Source organism: Oreochromis aureus, linkage group 6 (assembly GCF_013358895.1).
Source record: "Oreochromis aureus strain Israel breed Guangdong linkage group 6, ZZ_aureus, whole genome shotgun sequence".
Taxonomy (NCBI): domain Eukaryota; kingdom Metazoa; phylum Chordata; class Actinopteri; order Cichliformes; family Cichlidae; genus Oreochromis; species Oreochromis aureus.
Genome location: NC_052947.1, coordinates 20,220,194 through 20,238,155, shown reverse-complemented (window position 1 = coordinate 20,238,155; position 17,962 = coordinate 20,220,194). Strand labels below are relative to the sequence as shown.

Sequence of the window (17,962 nt, the reverse complement as noted above, 5' to 3'; positions counted from 1 at the left end):
ACACAAACAGTGTATTGTAGAATAGTTCTGGATTCACTCTGATACTAACAGACATAACACTTCTTCACAACCTCCTCACAGGAGTGTGGCCTCAATAATAAATCTGCTTTTATTGTATGCACTCGAGCCCCTTCTGTAACTCTACAGGCCTAACCAGAGGACAACAGATGGTTGCCTTGGTAATGGGAGGTTGCAAGCAGAAGGCTCATTTCCAAATAAGGAGATGCCCAGAAAGGTGCAGAAGAAGAAACGTGAGCCAAAGTGCTGGATGTCAGCAAAATAAGGAGAACTGTGGCTTTCCTCCAACTTTTGATTTGAAATTCTAATGTTTTGATAATAAATTGTGTAAATTTATAATTGGAGTGTATTTGTCTTATCACCTGTACCTTTAGCTGTTCAAAGTGGTGTACTACTCCAACGAAATACTATAAATCCTAATGTGTATCCCATACATAAATGAGGATGCAAACAAATCATGTCTCCAAAAGTTGAATCTGTTCATCTGGACGTAGCGTCCAAAACAAATCATGAATACTGAATGAATATATAAAAATATTTATACATGATATAAATATATATTCTGGGGAAGGGACTGAGGGATCTGATAGGTTTGTAGCTTAAACCTATTTGCTGGAACGTTCAAGACAATTTAACTACACAGCAAAGCAAAACACGAGTAGGCAAAGTTCTTTATCAAGCGCCGTTCCTTCGCTTGACCCCAGTCGCTCTCATCCGCTCCCACGTAACACTGCTCTTTTATTGAGGTTACATGAATATACATAGGTTCATTAACATATGACGTATACATACACAGGCATACACGTGAACAAAGGTACCAGTCTGTATGCTGTGTGTGTGTGTGTGTGTGTGTGTGTGTGTGTGGTCAAGATGTGAACCTGTGAAGGCTCCCCAAAGCTGGTGCCAGGAGTCTAGTGGTCCATCTAAACAAAAGGCTCTTATACTTAACCAGATACAGAGTAGGTGTTCTCCTATACCATAAATCAGTAAGAGCAGATATAACCTCTCTCCTGACCTTAAGTTGTGTGTGCATGCCAGAGTGCTCTGGGAGGCACACAGAGTCTCCACAGACTACTAAGGATCAAACTTCTACCAACATGACATTGATTATAAAACTCTAAGCATATATGAGTAGATATTTCTAAGCATAAATGACAATCAACAATACAAATCTAACAGGATCAGCTACCAGTTACTAATCTGTATGAGTAGAGCCCAGAAAGGAATTGAAAGAAACACAAGAGGAGCCTTTGACTCAATGCCTTACATGGATCCTGGAACGCCTAGAACTATGCACAAGCCTAAGACGCTTTCCAACACCTTGTTCTCCCCCAAAAAGGAAGGAGTATCACTATAATCACTATAATATAGGGTAGGATAGGATAGGATTCAAACTTTATTGTCACTGAATATGTGTAAATACAGGGTAACAAAATACAATTTGCATGGACAAATGTACAGATATATACATCTAAGGGTAGTATAAAAGGTGGGAATAGTTATGAACAGATTATGTACAAATAAGTATACAGATGTTTATATTGCTATACAGAGAACAAATATACTGATGTACTGATATAAGCATATGTACAGATATACAGATGATCTGTGTAGCATACAGATGTTCTAAATTGCTATACAGATGGGAAGATATATTAATAATAATAATAATTATAATAATAATAATAATAATAATAATAATACATTTTATAGGCGCCTTTAAGACCCTCATGGTCACCTTACAATAGCACGAGAACAATAACAAACAATACAATATAATAAAACATGGCAAAATAAAATTTAGACATAAGGTAAATAAGAGAGAAAAAAAGCATGAAAGTATAAAAGCAAGTATAAAAGCTGAGCAACGTAAAAATGGACTAAGACAGAATCAGGTGTATGCAATTTTGAGATGTGACTTAAAAGTGGTGAAACAGTTTGTGGTCTGGAGATCTGGTGGAAGTGCATTTCAAAGTCTTGGGGCAGAACAACTAAAGAATCTGAGTCCTATGGTAGTCAGGCAAGCACAGATGTACAGATGTACTATGAAAAAATATACAAATGTGCTACATGTATACAGATATATCGAGGTGTGGTAAACAGATCGACAGAGTACTATTAATATATTTACAGTAGTGGAAGCGTAGTGCTCTGAATATACTATAACAGTGAACAGTGTGCGTACTATAACAGAGACTATGCTACGTCAGTGTCCTAAACTGTGTCCTAATATATAGTATAGTATATAATATATATAGTATAGAAAAGCAGTGTAGTATCAGCATACTGCATACTATCTTACAGAATGAAGTGGACTGTAGCAATATTGTGGTGTTGTGCAGTCCCCCCTCGCCAGCTGGAAGCCAAGACCAAGGCCGAAGCAGGAACAACGCTATCCTCCTACTTCCTCAAGGTCACCTGTGTCGGCTAGGGGATTGTTGACTTTTGCTTAAACTGGGTGAAAGGACACTCTCTCTCGAGTTGGAGTGTCCACCCTCCCCCCCAGTGCTTAAACCCACCCGATGCAGTCTGTGGCCTGCGCCTCATTGCCTACCTGTCCAGGCAAGCCTTAATCTTTTCTCTACAGTTTGGTTTATAAGAAACATAGGTATCTATTAATATGCTACATATTCTGTGATAATGCATACTCTGTTGATTGATCTGGTTGATTTGGGAGAAACTGCAATGAACAAGGAGGTTTTATTCATATTAACAAGAATAATCTTTTTTTTTAACTCTTTGTAAGACCGAGTCACTCAATAATCCTGTAAATATATATTTTTTTAAATCCCAGTGCAATTCAATCTGCGTGAATAAATTATGAAATTCACAATGGTATTCAACATAGGTTTTTATTCATTGTTTGTTCATTTTCAATTCATCCTTTGTGGTGTAATAGCTGTTGGTTAAGAAGCAGCTTATCGTATAGCAGCAAGAATAGCTGCAAGGAGTGTTGAATTCTGCAGAAGTGTTGGATTCTGTAGAAGAGGTAAAAGCAGGGTAAGACGATTTAGGGTCCCAATAGTCTGCAAGAGAATCAGTAATATATATTATTACATGTGATAATGCATTCTCTGGTGAATAACTTCTTAGAGATATGTAAATATTAGAGGGCAAAGTGTGTCTAATGTTCAAACGTAGAAAGACAAACATGAGACTCACCCCCTACCCAGATGAAGAACGTGCATCGCGCTCGTGTGCTGAGTCATTCTGTTTAAAAACAAACATGCAAATGTGTTGTATAGGATATGACAAGATAGGAGCACTGATACAGCCTCTGGTTACACAGTTACACACACACAGTGCAAGATATATTCATATATTACAGATGACATCACTAGTACAGTCTACAGTCATATTACACTTACAGGATTTGCCAGAGCAAGGCTCAGCAGGCATCCAAGCAGAAACACAACCTTGATCATGGTTTCAGTTATTTCACCTGTTAACAATAATTCTGATGAGATGTGGTCAAAACCATCAGCAAAATAACCATTCCACCAACATTACACTGAAAACACAGAAGCAATAAAAGATTGATGAGAAATGTTACCATCAGGTCTTCACAACTTCAGCAGACTGTCTCAGAGATGTGGATGATTGTGATAATGCAGTACTGACAGCGGAGCTTTTTATACACAGTTGCAAGTGATGATTTAATCTCATTTGCGTAACTGCTGGGAAATTGTAATTCTTAGAAAACATTCAGATCTTAATATAAGAGGAAACACTAATAGGCAATATTTAAGGACACACCTGATTAAATCCTTTTGCTACAGCACACTTAAATAGCAACAAGCTGTAGCAATGCTGAGTCTCCATTTCAATTCCGTTGTTGTTGAAAGTTCCGATTTCAAATTATGTGCCAGCTTTAAAATTTTACTGATAGGCCACTAAAACCAGAGTTTTGATTAAAAAACAAAAAGCGGGATACTTTGATCTGAATACTATCGTCACGTTCAGTGTGTGAAGAAACTGTAAAAAACTGCATTTTCTAAGGACATGATATGTGATATTGACGTGATATTTGGTTGTTTAGGAACCCCTGAAAATTTTGGAAGTGACGGCAGTGAGAGAGAGAGAGAGAAATTACGAGAGAGATTAAAAGAGCGATAACAATAGCGAGCGGATTCCATAAACCAGGACCTGCTCTTGATGTTCTTTTAATTTATTTTTGTCTTCTTATCTATTACATAAACTTTATATCTATACCTTTGTGCTATAACAGCAACTCATTTAAAAAAAAAAAAAAAAAAAGGATGTCAGACTGGGTGTTGTCTGTTTTATTTATTATTTATTTTTTATTTTTTATTGATTTATTGATTAGCATTCAAATATCTCAGTGAATACAGAATAAAGATTACCACAAAGCAAGAAAGCACAAGACAAGGCTAATCAAAAGGTATTGGCTGAAGCATTTGCTTATTACGCCAACCCTTTTAACAAAAGATCTTTTTGCATGCAGCTCCTGTACACAGGGCTTGAAGCAACAAATAAAACAAAGCAAAGCAAAAATTAACTGCTTAAGCCACTAAAACTCCTGATTTGTAATCATAGCGAGGTATTTCCATCTGTTTACCAGCTTGCAAACACTATAGGGTGGACACCTACATTACAGCGGTAATATGCATTGCATTGGCAAGCAGTAGCCGCATAGACACCAGAAGTTTTCCCTCACTCTCGCGTCCTCGTGTGACGGATTGTTTTCATCTTCATCTAAACTAATTACTGGTTGACTATTTTCATCCTCTCTCTCGGATTGCTCTGGTTCAAACTGGAAAGGTTGAACAGAACTCATTTCCAGTGCTAACTGTGAACTCGATGCGGTGCAACCGTATGACGTCACTACCCAGAGTGCATTGAGAAGTAAATAACAATGGTGGCCTACTGGTAAATCAGTTTTCTATAAAATGTGCTTAAAAGGGAAACATTTGGTGTATTTTAATACCACATATATGTTATTGAAAGGACAGTGCATATTTTAGCGCAAACATGTGTTAATAGCCGGGGTTCCCTTTAAATATAATATGAAGTCATGTTACTATAAAAGACGCTCATTTATTACGAAAATATGACAAATTAACATCTAAAAAATGAATAAACTGCGACTGAAACGTCTGGCACATTGTTCTTTGCATTATGAATGATGCACGCTGTCCGAAAATTTATGGCAACCACTTCAATAAAAGTTAAAATCTAAAATAACAAAATAATAAATCATGCAGCCATTTTCTTCTTCTTATCTAAACTTTGATCGCACGGGCAGCAGGGAAGCGTAGACCTTTATCTTTCCATCTCTTCCAGTTTATCTGGTTAAACATCTCATCTTAATTTCCACCACTCCAGACTGGTTTCCATATAGGTGATTTGAAATTCTTATCGGAATCTGAAATCTTAATCTTAAACTCTTACTTGTATATAAATGGTCTTAAATAATGAGCCATACTGACGGGCTATCATTTTATGTCCTAACTTGGCCCCCTGACCCTCCGTTGCTTAACTGTTTGACAATGAATGTTCCCACCGGAAAAACCCCACCAGGAATGTAGCTTTCATGTTAATGGTACCGACCTCGGAAGCACAATCTACTACATTTGAGAAAACTTAAGTTTATTATGTAATATTCTTGATGTACCATAATTTAAACTCTATTTTAGATCAACAGTGTTCGTTAGTAAACACCTAAATAGCTGCTTTAATTACATATAGTGTGATGTAAACTCTGTATTGAAAGGGGAATATAATGGTAAGCTGAGGTACTTGTATTTCTTACAAACAGAAAAACACACATTTTCTATTCATAAATTTTATTTAGTAGACACTACTATGTATTCTCATTAAAATATCACAAATTGACAGTTTCACTGCATGCTGACTTTCATTCAATAGCTAAATGTCAGTTTTTAACCTGACATTGTAGCCGGAGCAGGGGTGGTTGCAGCTGTTGCGGTGGTTGCAGCTGTAGTAGTGGTTGTTGTTGCTAAGCTGGCAAGTAGTAATTGTATGAGTAGCTGCAGCTGTTGATTGTTTAACTGTTGATTGGCTTCCTGCAAACCACAAATAAAAATATTTACTATCAAATGCAGGGAAACGTTACATCTGAAAAACTAAAAACTTATATATTTAGAAGGTTTGGTAAATCAGAAAGTAATAATCCACAATGTAATTCAAATCACAGTACTCTTAATTGTACTCTTAATTGTGCATCAAAAATCATTTGTCATCAGTGTTTACATAGTAGAATCAAGAATTTTTGTAACAGCAGAAAATAAAAAAGCACTCACCCCTGATCCAGAGTTAGATTCGGAGCTTGAGCGCACAAGTCTTTTGCGCGCCATACCCATCTGTAGAAAATGATCAAGTTCAATATGGCCTTCATTTTACTGTATTAAAGTACTAGTAATGGTGTCTGAATGCCTAAGTGCCAATAGATACGTAATAATACACGATAATGTCAGACTTACAGGTTGAGTCAGAGTGAGGCTCAGGAGGCATCCAAGCACAAATGCTACCTTCAGCATGGTTTCAGTGTTCGTACCTGTTGAAACAAAAATCAGAATAAAGACTTTAATCAAATTGAAAAATTATTGTAAGTTAACTAAACAATCCAAATTCCACAACTAATCCTATCCTAGCAAAAAAAAAATTTAGAATAAAGACTGATGTAATTACGTCTAGTCTTCAAAGCTGCAGCAGTCTGTCTCAGAGTGAAAGAAGTTGTTGTAGTGATACTCGGAAAGTTGAGCTCTTCTTATATACACCTACCAGAGCACCTTTGTTAAGAAATGTTCCACCTCCACAAGGTGTGACTAATGATTAGAGACAAACCACATAATGATCCTGTCAGCACCCAGACAGAAAAAAAAATTTTTTTTAAACCCCCCAAACACATGATATATGAATTATAACTGTATCAGATTATTAGCAGCCAAACTGTCAGACAGTAATTAAATAGCTCACCCTAAAATTGCACATTTTTGTGCTGAACATAGCATTAAAAATGAAGAAAAGCACAGAGTAATCTACTGCCAAACTATATTCAGAGGTTGTTTGAAATTAGAGCGGTACAGTATGGACTCAAGCATGTTTAAAAAGGTATGCTGTGAATTAAAATCTACTTGTTCAGTATGTAAATGAAAAAATAAATGAATGGTAAACAATCCGAATAAGAATACTTTTTAATCCCTAAGCAAATTATGAAATTAAACTGAAATATGATAACTATTGCTTATGAGACAATAATTTTTGTCTTTATTTGTTGAGAACATGACGTGTGTAGAATATTAAAGGTCATTCATTATGACTGGAATTAAGTTGTTCTTGTTGTTTTTTTCTAAAATATCATCATTAACTTTATCATGTGAATATGTTGCACTTCTTTTATCACCTCCATCAGATTAATACATTTTCTTAGACTGAAATATTAACGTAATGGAAAGATTACAAATCAGGTTTCTAAATGTCTGACTTCTTGTGTTTCAGGAAATGAACTGTTGTTATGACTCAAGCTATTCAGTCAAGTTTACACAATAAACCTACTTAGGGATTAGCAAACACCTTGTCAAACTGTAATTGTGACCAAAACCACCGAGAAGACAATGGCAAGTCATTAAAAATAGCAATTATTGTTTTACTTCAAGAGCGACTGTTAGAATGGTTAAGAAATATGTTTCTCAATATGTCTGATACAAGTATCAACACATTATATCATGAGACCGACTAAAAAATAAATTTATTTTACTTTGCTTGTTCTCATGTCTTTATTGAGCTGCTGCTTGTGCTCAATATTAAAGAATATATTACATCATTAATGTTGCTGTGGATATGCCAAAGATTGTAACAGTTTATTAAATTGTATTCATTATATTAGTTCTTGCTTGATTTCACTTACTTTGCTTCTGATGTGCATCTTTTTCATTTTTACACTCACCAGCCACTTTATTAGGTAAATATCAAATCTGCCAATCGCATGGCAGCAATACAGTGAATTGGTGGAATGTATGCATGGTCAAAATGATCTGCTAAACAGAATTATTATAGTTTTGTATTTTCTAATTAGTTTCTTTTTATTATTTTCACTTTTAAAAGTTTATTTTATTTTTTTTTTAGTTTTTATTGTTTAGGAATCAAAGATTGAGGAATATTAGTACAGGTATTACGATAAGACACAACTTTTTGAAAGCAGTTATCTAATGTTTCATAGTATTATAGACATCCAGAGTCTCAATAAGCACATCTCTCAATAATTATTTTTACCAACACTAAAACTGAGGATATTCCCCTCTATATTTTGGGGGGGTTTTTTAAGTTTACAATTTTTTTTCAATTAGTTTTACTAAAGAAAATCATATCTGGTTTTAGTTTTTAGTTTGTGTCAAGAGATTTATTCTAAAGACACTTCTTCAGCTAAGAGTCTAAAGGTAGAAACACACAGACGCTGCAGCATTTACTTGTATACAAGGGCGATCACAGAACGCTCACACCAGAGTGGGGGCCCTGTGAATGCGCGCTCTGTTACCGCTCTGGTCTTTATTTATATACAAAGCAATACAACAGTGAATATGTCTATTCATAGGAAGAAGAATGTTAGTGCGTAGGGAGTGAAGATAAGAGTGGTTCAGGTGTATGTGTGTGTGTTGTGAGATTCAGAAGGACGCGGCCCCTCTTCTTGTTTAGTGAGCGCAGATAAAAGTGTCCAGCTCTCCTCTTTCCTGCTTGTTCAGCTATTATCGCTGTGAGAAAGAATTTATAAAACAGTCTTGTAGTGGACAACAGTCTAAGTCATCAAAAGGTCAACATACATACATACATATGATAGTTTGCATACTATCATATGCAAACTTATATCATTAAAAGCTTATACTGACTACCAGTACAACTTTCTATTGACATTCCCTCCTGTTGTCAGTATAACTTTGAAGTGAGATATCAGTATGTAACATCTTGTTGTACATTTTCTGTCACGTCATCATTAATCACACAAAGTCTTCATGCTCCAACAGGTCGGGGTCATCATCATCATCATTTGTTACGGCTATGTATGCAGCAACAGTGGAAACAATTATGCGGTTAATCATGAGCTTTAAACATGGCAGGATACATGTTACAAAAACACAAAATAAAAGTAAAAATACAAAAAGGGATAAATAGAATAAATAAGAATAAGAATACAAAGGAATTGCAAGTATTTCAAGTATTTCAAGTATTGAAGTCTATTGCACCGTTGGTTATTAACAAAAAGTATTGCACAGTGAAAAGGCAGTAGTAGTCTTTTTAGCAGCTGTAGCCAGGAGCCAGTGTAAAGCCAAGAAAACCAGTAACTTGTATTAGTTACATAGTCCTGATTTTGGGCCTGCTGGATCTGTCTCAAGGCGTTCAGGGCATCAGTCATGTTTGATGAGTGTACATTGTCTGGTGTGTGTGTAGATGTGTATGTTGGTGTGTTTATCACTTTCCTGTTCTGGTGTTTTGGGTAAACCACGGCCTGAAGCGTGCCCTGGGGTCCTGCCCTCCTCCTTTTCTCCAGTGTCCATGCTCACCGCAGGTGAAACCTGCATCTTCTTCTGTGTTTTGTCCATTCTGAGGTGCCTTTTGACCTCAGTTGCTCCTCCTGTCTCTGGCACGACCTTTCTTCTGCTGCCCGATCATCCGTGTTGGTCCATCACTGTCCTGCACAGTGTTAATGCAGAGATATCAAGGTCAGCATTCTTTTGCTCGGCCTTACTTTTCATTCGGGCTTAATGGGCGTCTCGTCACAGCTCTGTCAGCTGAAGCTGTCTGGAAATCTCCCCCGTGTAGTGAAACGGGCCTTGGATTTAATGCTCTCCGTCTCTGCTGCATGAGATCGCTTTCCTGTAGCACTGTTGACATTTTCAGATTGTTGTTATGGGTCCAGCTGCTGCAACATTTGGTCAGGGTCACGTCAAAGATGGTAGAGGGGAGAGCAGGAGTCCAGGTCACCTTCGGCTTTCAGGGCCGGCAAAGCAGCCTGTAATCAAGCATAAAGAGAAAAAACAAAAACAAAACAAAAAACAGTCGAACAGGAAAATGATGTTGTTTTGGCTGTGTCATTCAGAGAGGGGAGAAACACCGGGCCAGGCCCTGTGTCAGCCTTCTCTCCCCCTTTTTTTTGTTTTTCCTCACAATATAATCAACTCATAACCCACCAAGTTGACAGGACAACACAGGTAGATATTTAAATTCTAAGAACATCGTCAGTAATCACTTGTGTTGTTCAATCAGCAGAAAACATCTCACAATTTGTTGTATTACCAACTAAATTTGTCTGATTACTGCTTGGTCATACCAGACTCTCTCTTTTATTTTATTTTTTTTCTTTTTCTTTTCTATTTTCACAAACGTTTCACCTATTGTCCTGCAAGCTGGAGAGTTAAATGTCAGCAGTGGATAAATTCAGCATTTGATAACAAAACTATTAAGTTTTCCCTGTTTTAACACCAATGAGACATGCAGGCGCATGTATAGTGTGTGCTATAGTGTAAGCTGTTCTTCATTGCATGTATGTGTGTTAGTACGCTTGCATGCAGGGCCTCTGGGCCTTTCTCACCCAAAAGAGCATTTTCTTAACAGTTGCCTTTCACTCGCGTGTGTTAAGACAGGCAAATGTGCTTGTAGCAGTTGTGAGATTATTATGCTGTCATATATTACATTATACCTGTAATCAAAATGAGTGAATCATGATACTGCTGTAGGCCACATCATACTTCTTGTGTAATCAGTATGTAATTTTAGTTTGCATCATACTTCTGAGTTAAAAGAATGTGAAAATCATTAGATTTATTAGATAGGTTTGTATTATCCTATACTGCTGATTTACTGTGAGTGAGTTACACTGTTTCATGACATTTCATACTGCTGAGTTATGAAGAGAATATTGTATTCAGAGAGTAGGGGCCTCTTTGTGATAGTAAGGAGAACAGAGCACATATCATGGGAGCGTCACCCCCACCCTTGGTGGAAGCAGAAAAACAGGGAGCCAAGGTCATAACTCAGGCTCACAAAGAGTCAGAAAGAATGTGAATGCTTAGTTTTGTGGCTGTGGCGCATTTTGTATAGCTTCTTTTCTTTGTTTAGTAGCTTTCTGCCTTCACCTGAGAGGGTGTGCCCTAAGCATGTGACTTCAGGTCTCCATAATTGGAGTTTATTTAAAGATAAATAAGATGATTTCATTTATTGCTCGCAGACGGTATGTTGCAGTATCAGCTTTCTTCACCACTTAAACAAAACATCACTCTTTGCTTGTTTTATTATTATTATTATTATTATCATTATTATTATTATTATTATTATTATTATTATTATTATCATTATTTTAAATTCTCCTTTCTCAAAAACAGAAAATGAAATTGTAGTTGTTCTTGGTTGAGAAACACAAAACCTCCCTTTTTCTTTTTTTTTCTTTTTTTGTTTTTTTAAAACAAGAAACTAAGTTCTAATTTTTCTGCCTTGTCACCTAAAACAAAACAAACAACCCAGCTCTCAGCTGGCTCTGGACTTATCATCATCAAGGACGCATGGTGAGAGCTACTTCAGAAGTTACAGTACTCATCACTCAAGCAACATTTCAAAAAGCAAACAAAAATACAAACAAAACAAAAAAAAAACCTCAGCTCACTACACAAAGAACAACAACAAGACACAACTGAAGATGTTGTTCTTGTTTGTTTTCCTTGAATTTTAGAATAAACTTATTACATCTGCATTAGTAAATCATATGCCTAATCATTATGTGTCACTGTGATCCACAAGTGTGATCACAAATTTATTCATTTTCCAAACCAACAAAACAAAACAAAACAAGTTGCTGATGGCATGAACGCTTTACACACATAAGTCAGGATGCAAAAAGGCTGCTGCCAAAGACAAATCAGAAGTGTGAGGGGAAAAAACTGAGCTCACAGACAGCTGCATGTTAGAGCTCTCCTGCAGCTCCTGCTGTAAAAAAAAAAAAAAAAAAAAAAAAAAAAAAAGTGTAACCTGCTCATCAGCTTAGCAGTGACCTCATATTTAATTCAGCTTCTCAATTGTGTAGCTTTAGCTGTTGAATACAGGGTTTATACAGGGTTTAGCTTATTAGTTGTTAGACCATGTATTATTAGGTGGTGACTTTAATCTTGTTCCAAACGAATGGCAGGATAGAAACCCTCCTAGATATGGTATTAATCAGTGGAATCCAACTTTATCAAATTTCATTAATTCAAACAATTTAAGTGACATATGGAGAGAGAAAAACCCTGGAGTCACTCAATTCTCTTGGATTAAACCAAATGGTAATAATATGTCCAGAATAGATCTCTGGTTGGGCTCGTCTATACTGTATAGATATGTTTCACATGTGTCTATCTCAGCAGCCCCACTGACAGATCACAGTACTATTACTCTTAAACTTAACTCTGAAAATAAAACACAATTTAAAAAAGATTACTGGAAATTTAATGCAGATCTGTTAATTGATGATGGGTATGTTAAGATGATTAAAGCTCTCATCCATAAAATTTACAATGATGGAACAATTGGTACTTACACAAACAGATGGGAATTTTTTAAGTTTAAAGTTAGAGAATTTTCAATTACGTTTAGTAAAATGGGAAGTAAACAACAAAAAGAGTATGAAAGTAAATTACTTTACAATATAAATAACTATTGTAATAGACAGTTTATGTCAGAGGCGGAGAAGAAATCTCTTTTGTCTTTACAGGCTCAATTAGATGATCTATACAAGAAAAAGGCTCATGGAGCATACATTAGGGCTCGTGCAAAATGGATAGAAGAAGGTGAAAAGAGTACTTCATATTTCTACAATCTGGAGAAACGGAGGCAAGAGAAGAAATCTATTAATACCTTAATTGTAAATGAGGAAGAATGCACAAACCATAAGACTATAGCAGAAGAAATACATATGTTCTATTCAAATTTATACTCATCTAAATATTTAACTACTGACTCAATTGCCTTTTTTAATCAGATTGAACCTTATATTCCAAAAATTGATTCTGTATTTAGAGAAATTTGTGATTCTGACATATTAATGGATGACTTAGATCAAGCCTTAAACAAACTGAAAATGAACAAAGCTCCTGGTCAGGACGGCTTGACTGCCATCTTCTATAAATTCTTCTGGAAAGAAGTAAAAGAATTTTTCTTCAAAACTAGGGAAATCATTAGCAATGAATCATTAGCAACGACAATGAAACAGGGTCTTATCTCCCTTATTCCCAAACCTGGTAAAGATAAAAGATTAATCGATAATTTACGTCCAATTACTCTATTGAATACAGATTATAAAATTCTTGCTCATGTTATTGCAAATAGATTAAAGGACGGTTTAGATCAGATTATTAGTGAAACACAATCTGGGTTCCTTAAGAATCGTTCTATCCACAATAATATTAGATTAGTTTTGGATTTATTGGACTATAATCACTTAATTGAAGATGATGGTGTGATTCTTTTTTTAGACTTCTATAAAGCATTTGATACGGTCGAGCATCTTTTTATTTTTAAAGCTTTACAGTATTTTGGTTTTGGTAAAAAATTCATAGATTTAATTTCTTTGTTATACTCCGATATCAATAGTTCTATTTCTTTACCTTTTGGAACATCTAAATGATTTAACATTAGTCGAGGAATCCGTCAGGGGTGTCCAGCTTCTCCGCTACTTTTCATTATCGTAACAGAACTTTTGGCTATTTTCATAAAACACAATCCAAATATTCAACCACTGAACTTGATGGGAGCCCCACTGATTATAAGTCAGCTAGCAGATGATACTACACTGTTTTTAAAGAACATGTTACAGGTTCCTTTCGCACTAAATGAAATTTCACTATTTTCAAAGTCCTCTGGTTTGTACCTGAATATTAGAAAATGTGAAATATTAACTATTCATGATGGTAAACCCAGCATCTCTCTTAACATAGCTGTAAAAACTGAAATTAAATATTTGGGTATTATAATCTCAAAGAATATAAATAATAGAGAAAACTTAAATCTTGAGCATATTACCCAAAAATCTAAAAAGATCCTAATCAGCTGGTTACAAAGAGACCTTTCCATCTTTGGACGTGTCCTACTTACCAAAACAGAAGGTATTTCGCGACTGATTTATCCATCTCAATGTTTATATGTTTCCAATAGACTAATCAAGAATATAAATCAAATTAACTTTAATTACATTTGGAGAAATAAGCAACATTATATTAGGAAGAATGATGTAGTGAAGTCTTTAGAAGAAGGCGGATTGAATGTGATTGATTTTGAAGCATTGGATGGTTCCATCAAACTTAAATGGTTGCAGTCTTTCATAAATAACTCAAATAATATTTGGTTTTACTTCCCTAAAGTAATCTTTGAGAAGCTTGGTGGCATTGAATTTCTCTTAAAGTGTGATTTTGAAATCTCCAAATTACCAATTAAATTATCCAATTTTCATAAACAGGTTCTCCAGTACTGGAAAATGATTTACAAGCACAATTTTTCTCCACATACAAATTCGATCTGGAACAACCGATGTATATTGATAAAAAGAAAATCCTTCTTTTATAAGGATTGGATGGATCACGGAATTTGGACCGTTCTACACCTTTTAGACAATGACGGCAATGTATTATCGTATAATAAATTTATTGATAATTATGGCTTAGTATGTACTCAAAGTAAATTCATTAAAGTTGTGAAAGCCATTCCCCCTGCAATGATTCAGATGACTAAAGCCAGTTTAACCTATTCTTCCTTTATAATCCGTGAACCATCCTTATTTATTGATGATCGTCAATTTAAAGGAAAGACTTGCAATAACAAATTTTTAAGGACAATTCTAACCAAGCAACTTTTTCCTTCTCAATTAACAAGAAAATATTTGTTTAAAGATTATAATTTTAGGTTTTTGACCAAGTATCTTTCCTTTCCAATTCCGCCAAAAGCTAAAGAAATTCACTTTAAAGTGTTAAATGCCATATACCCGTCCAAGGATTATCTTCACAAGAAATTCAATATAGATACGAACACATGCACATTTTGCAACACTGATATTGAGACTACAGAGCACCTTTTCTACTCATGTGAAAGCACCAGATCTTTTTGGGATGGTTTCCAGTACTGGTTAACCTCTAAAAATATTGACTGCCCTTCTCTAACCTTTCAAGTAATTAGAGTTGGCCTACAAACAGAAAATAAGAAAATAGAATTTGGGATTAACAACCTATTTATAGTCGCAAAATTCTTCATTCATAAATGTCGCTTCTTGAAAATTACTCCAATCTTTGCTGCTTTTAAAAATGAAGTCTCTTTATTGAAGGCTTCATTAGACAAATGTAATGTTAATAAAGCTCACACCTTACTTGATTTTTTGATGCTGCTTCTAAGCTAATGTAGATAGACTGTATGTGCGTAGACTGTACGTTTTCCTTTTTTTTCGTTTTCTTTTAGTATTATTACTATTTTTTTTGTTCCTTTCTTTTTAATTTAGTTATATCTTACTTTATAAGGAAGGACATTAAGATAATTGTATGCTGCTGGAGACTTCTTTTACTGTGCCTTTCCTTTCTTCTTTGATTGATGGCTGCTTTGTTCCTCATCACCTATAATTGTACATTTTTGGTGGGTCTGCTTAAGTTCTGCGATGTATTTTGGTACATTGTACAATAGGAAAAAAACAAAAAACAAAAAACAAAAAAAACATACACAAAACAGCTTTACAGAGGTCGTCATTACTACCACATACTGTTTGACGCGTCGGCCATCTTACTCTAGAGCTTTCTCAGTTTCCTGCCCACCTTAAAAGTTTGTCTAACTTTAAGCTGTTTATCTGCAGTGGACTCTGCAGCAGCCACCAGCTAACTTAACTTAGCAAGTCAAACAGCACAGTCTGTGTGGACAGATGGATGCTGGAAGTCTCCAAACATTTACAACGAAAAGCTTCAAATTTCTCTTTCTGTCAACAGTTCAGTGAGCAGAAAATGAACTGATCTTCAAAAGGCACAAAGGAAGTTGTTTTTGTTTTAGCCTTTCCTCTTTTTTTAGCAGATTACAGTTTGATTTTTATTTGATGGATTTTCAGAAAAGTGGCAAAAAGTGGAAAGTGACTTTAATTTTTAGAAGTTAATAACCAGTGTTTGAGTCAATTTTGTTGCTCTGAGTTTTATGAGTAAAAAGCTTATTAGTTGTTAGTATAGGTGTGCTCTATAGTTCAGCAATGTCTTATCTAGGATGACAGGTTTTCAAGCAGGTCAAGTGCCTCTATGCACTTAATTAGTTTAGATATTTTCTTTATTTTCTCCATCTCATATGTCATTGTACTGAATTTGAGCAACCTTAAGCTTGATGCAGACTACTTCTAACAATTATCCACCTCACATCATAACTGACTGAGGTGCCTCTTCATATTAATATTATTTCATTATTAATGTTATTATCTTTTTTTATATAACAGAAATAATATATTACAATATTTTATTTATATTTTATTTTGTATCCACCAGGGGCTGGGGGTGATCTGCAGTTTCACCCCCTCCCAAGCTGGAGACAATTCCCTTTTCCTTGGCTGAACAATGACACAGCCTTAACATACCTTATGCATCTCTCTGTTTTATTTAATATGTTTTCGTGTGAATTGTCTGCTTTCATTCATTCTATTCACTCTGGGCATGGTCGTTGTTTCATTGTTAATACCAACTGACAGGTTGTTATCCTTCCTATTATTAGTTTGAATACAGTAGAGATAAGCTCTAATTTAATTTAACCTTTTGTTTATTCCACTTTATTACTCTTGTGTTTATATGTATTCAGTTGGGTCTGTATCCAGCCCTTTTTAAACTTTGATCTCTAATCTTTTACTTGATGAGGGATTATTATGTTCTTCCTAGTCTGAACTGCTTCTCTGTGTCTTACAGTCACGTACAAAATGTCCCTCTTTTCCACACTTCCAGCATGTAGTACTAAAACCACTGCTTGATGTGTGTCTAGGCCTGCCTCTACCCCCTGCTCCTGCCCTGTGCATTCCTCTCCCTTTCTTTTGGATTACTCCTGCTCCGGTTTGTTGTTTTTCTAAACATTCCTCATCAGGTGTTAATTTTGCTTGTTTATTCTCCATGTTCAAAGATTTTGCTGGGCCGTCACTGGCACGCTTGACTTCAGAGTGGTTTACTGATACGGCCTTCGACTTCACTTCTAAAAAATGAAGCGGTATCAGTTTTACGAGATGAAACCCAACCGTTCTCCTTTGTCACCAGAACTTGAGCCTCAGTAAAAAACAAAAATAGAAGTAGTTCAGCAGTGTGTTGTGCTGTAAAATCAACTTACTTCCAGACACATACACACACATAGACATTTGCGCGCTTTTACAATTTGTTACGAAGTAATTACGGCTACCTCTAAAACCTAGGTCTAATTCGGTTCCTTGCGGCGAATCCTAACCCTATTTTATTTTTCACAAAGTAATTACGGCTACTTCTAACCTATCTTACGCGTTTCTCGAAATAATTGCGGCTACAGCTAACCTATTTTGCACATTTCATGAAGTAATTCCAGCTACAGCAAACCTATTTTGCGCATTTCTGAAAACCTTCTCGGCGGTTTTATATATCAAAATAGTGTTTCTCACCCTCAGACGTCTCACTGGTGGTTCGGATCATCAGACTGAATCCCGCCGCCGTGGACCAGATCAGCCCGGACTCAAACGTCCCGGGTCCTCCTCGTCTAAAAGGGCTGTGCACAGTCTTCGGTGCTGGCTCCACGGCATCAGGAAACAGTGTGCCAGATCCTGGAACAGAGTCACAGATAACAGTTCTGATATTTCTGATCCGGCTCTCGAAGGACCAAAATAATTGTCAAGAGATTTATTCTAAAGACACTTCTTCAGCTAAGAGTCTAAGGGTAGAAACACACAGACGCTGCAGCATTTACTTGTATACAAGGGCGATCACAG

At 35.8% G+C, this 17,962-nt stretch overlaps 1 long non-coding RNA gene across 1 annotated transcript; it reads right to left on the bottom strand.

The window, feature by feature from the left end:
* Nucleotides 1-2,864: 2,864 nt before the first annotated feature.
* LOC116327241 lies at nt 2,865-4,308 on the bottom strand. Its single transcript, XR_004199991.2, has 4 exons — nt 3,572-4,308; nt 3,387-3,460; nt 3,181-3,228; nt 2,865-3,044 (listed from the first exon to the last, which is right to left on the bottom strand). It is a non-coding gene; the product is annotated as an uncharacterized LOC116327241 (long non-coding RNA).
* Nucleotides 4,309-17,962: the final 13,654 nt, after the last annotated feature.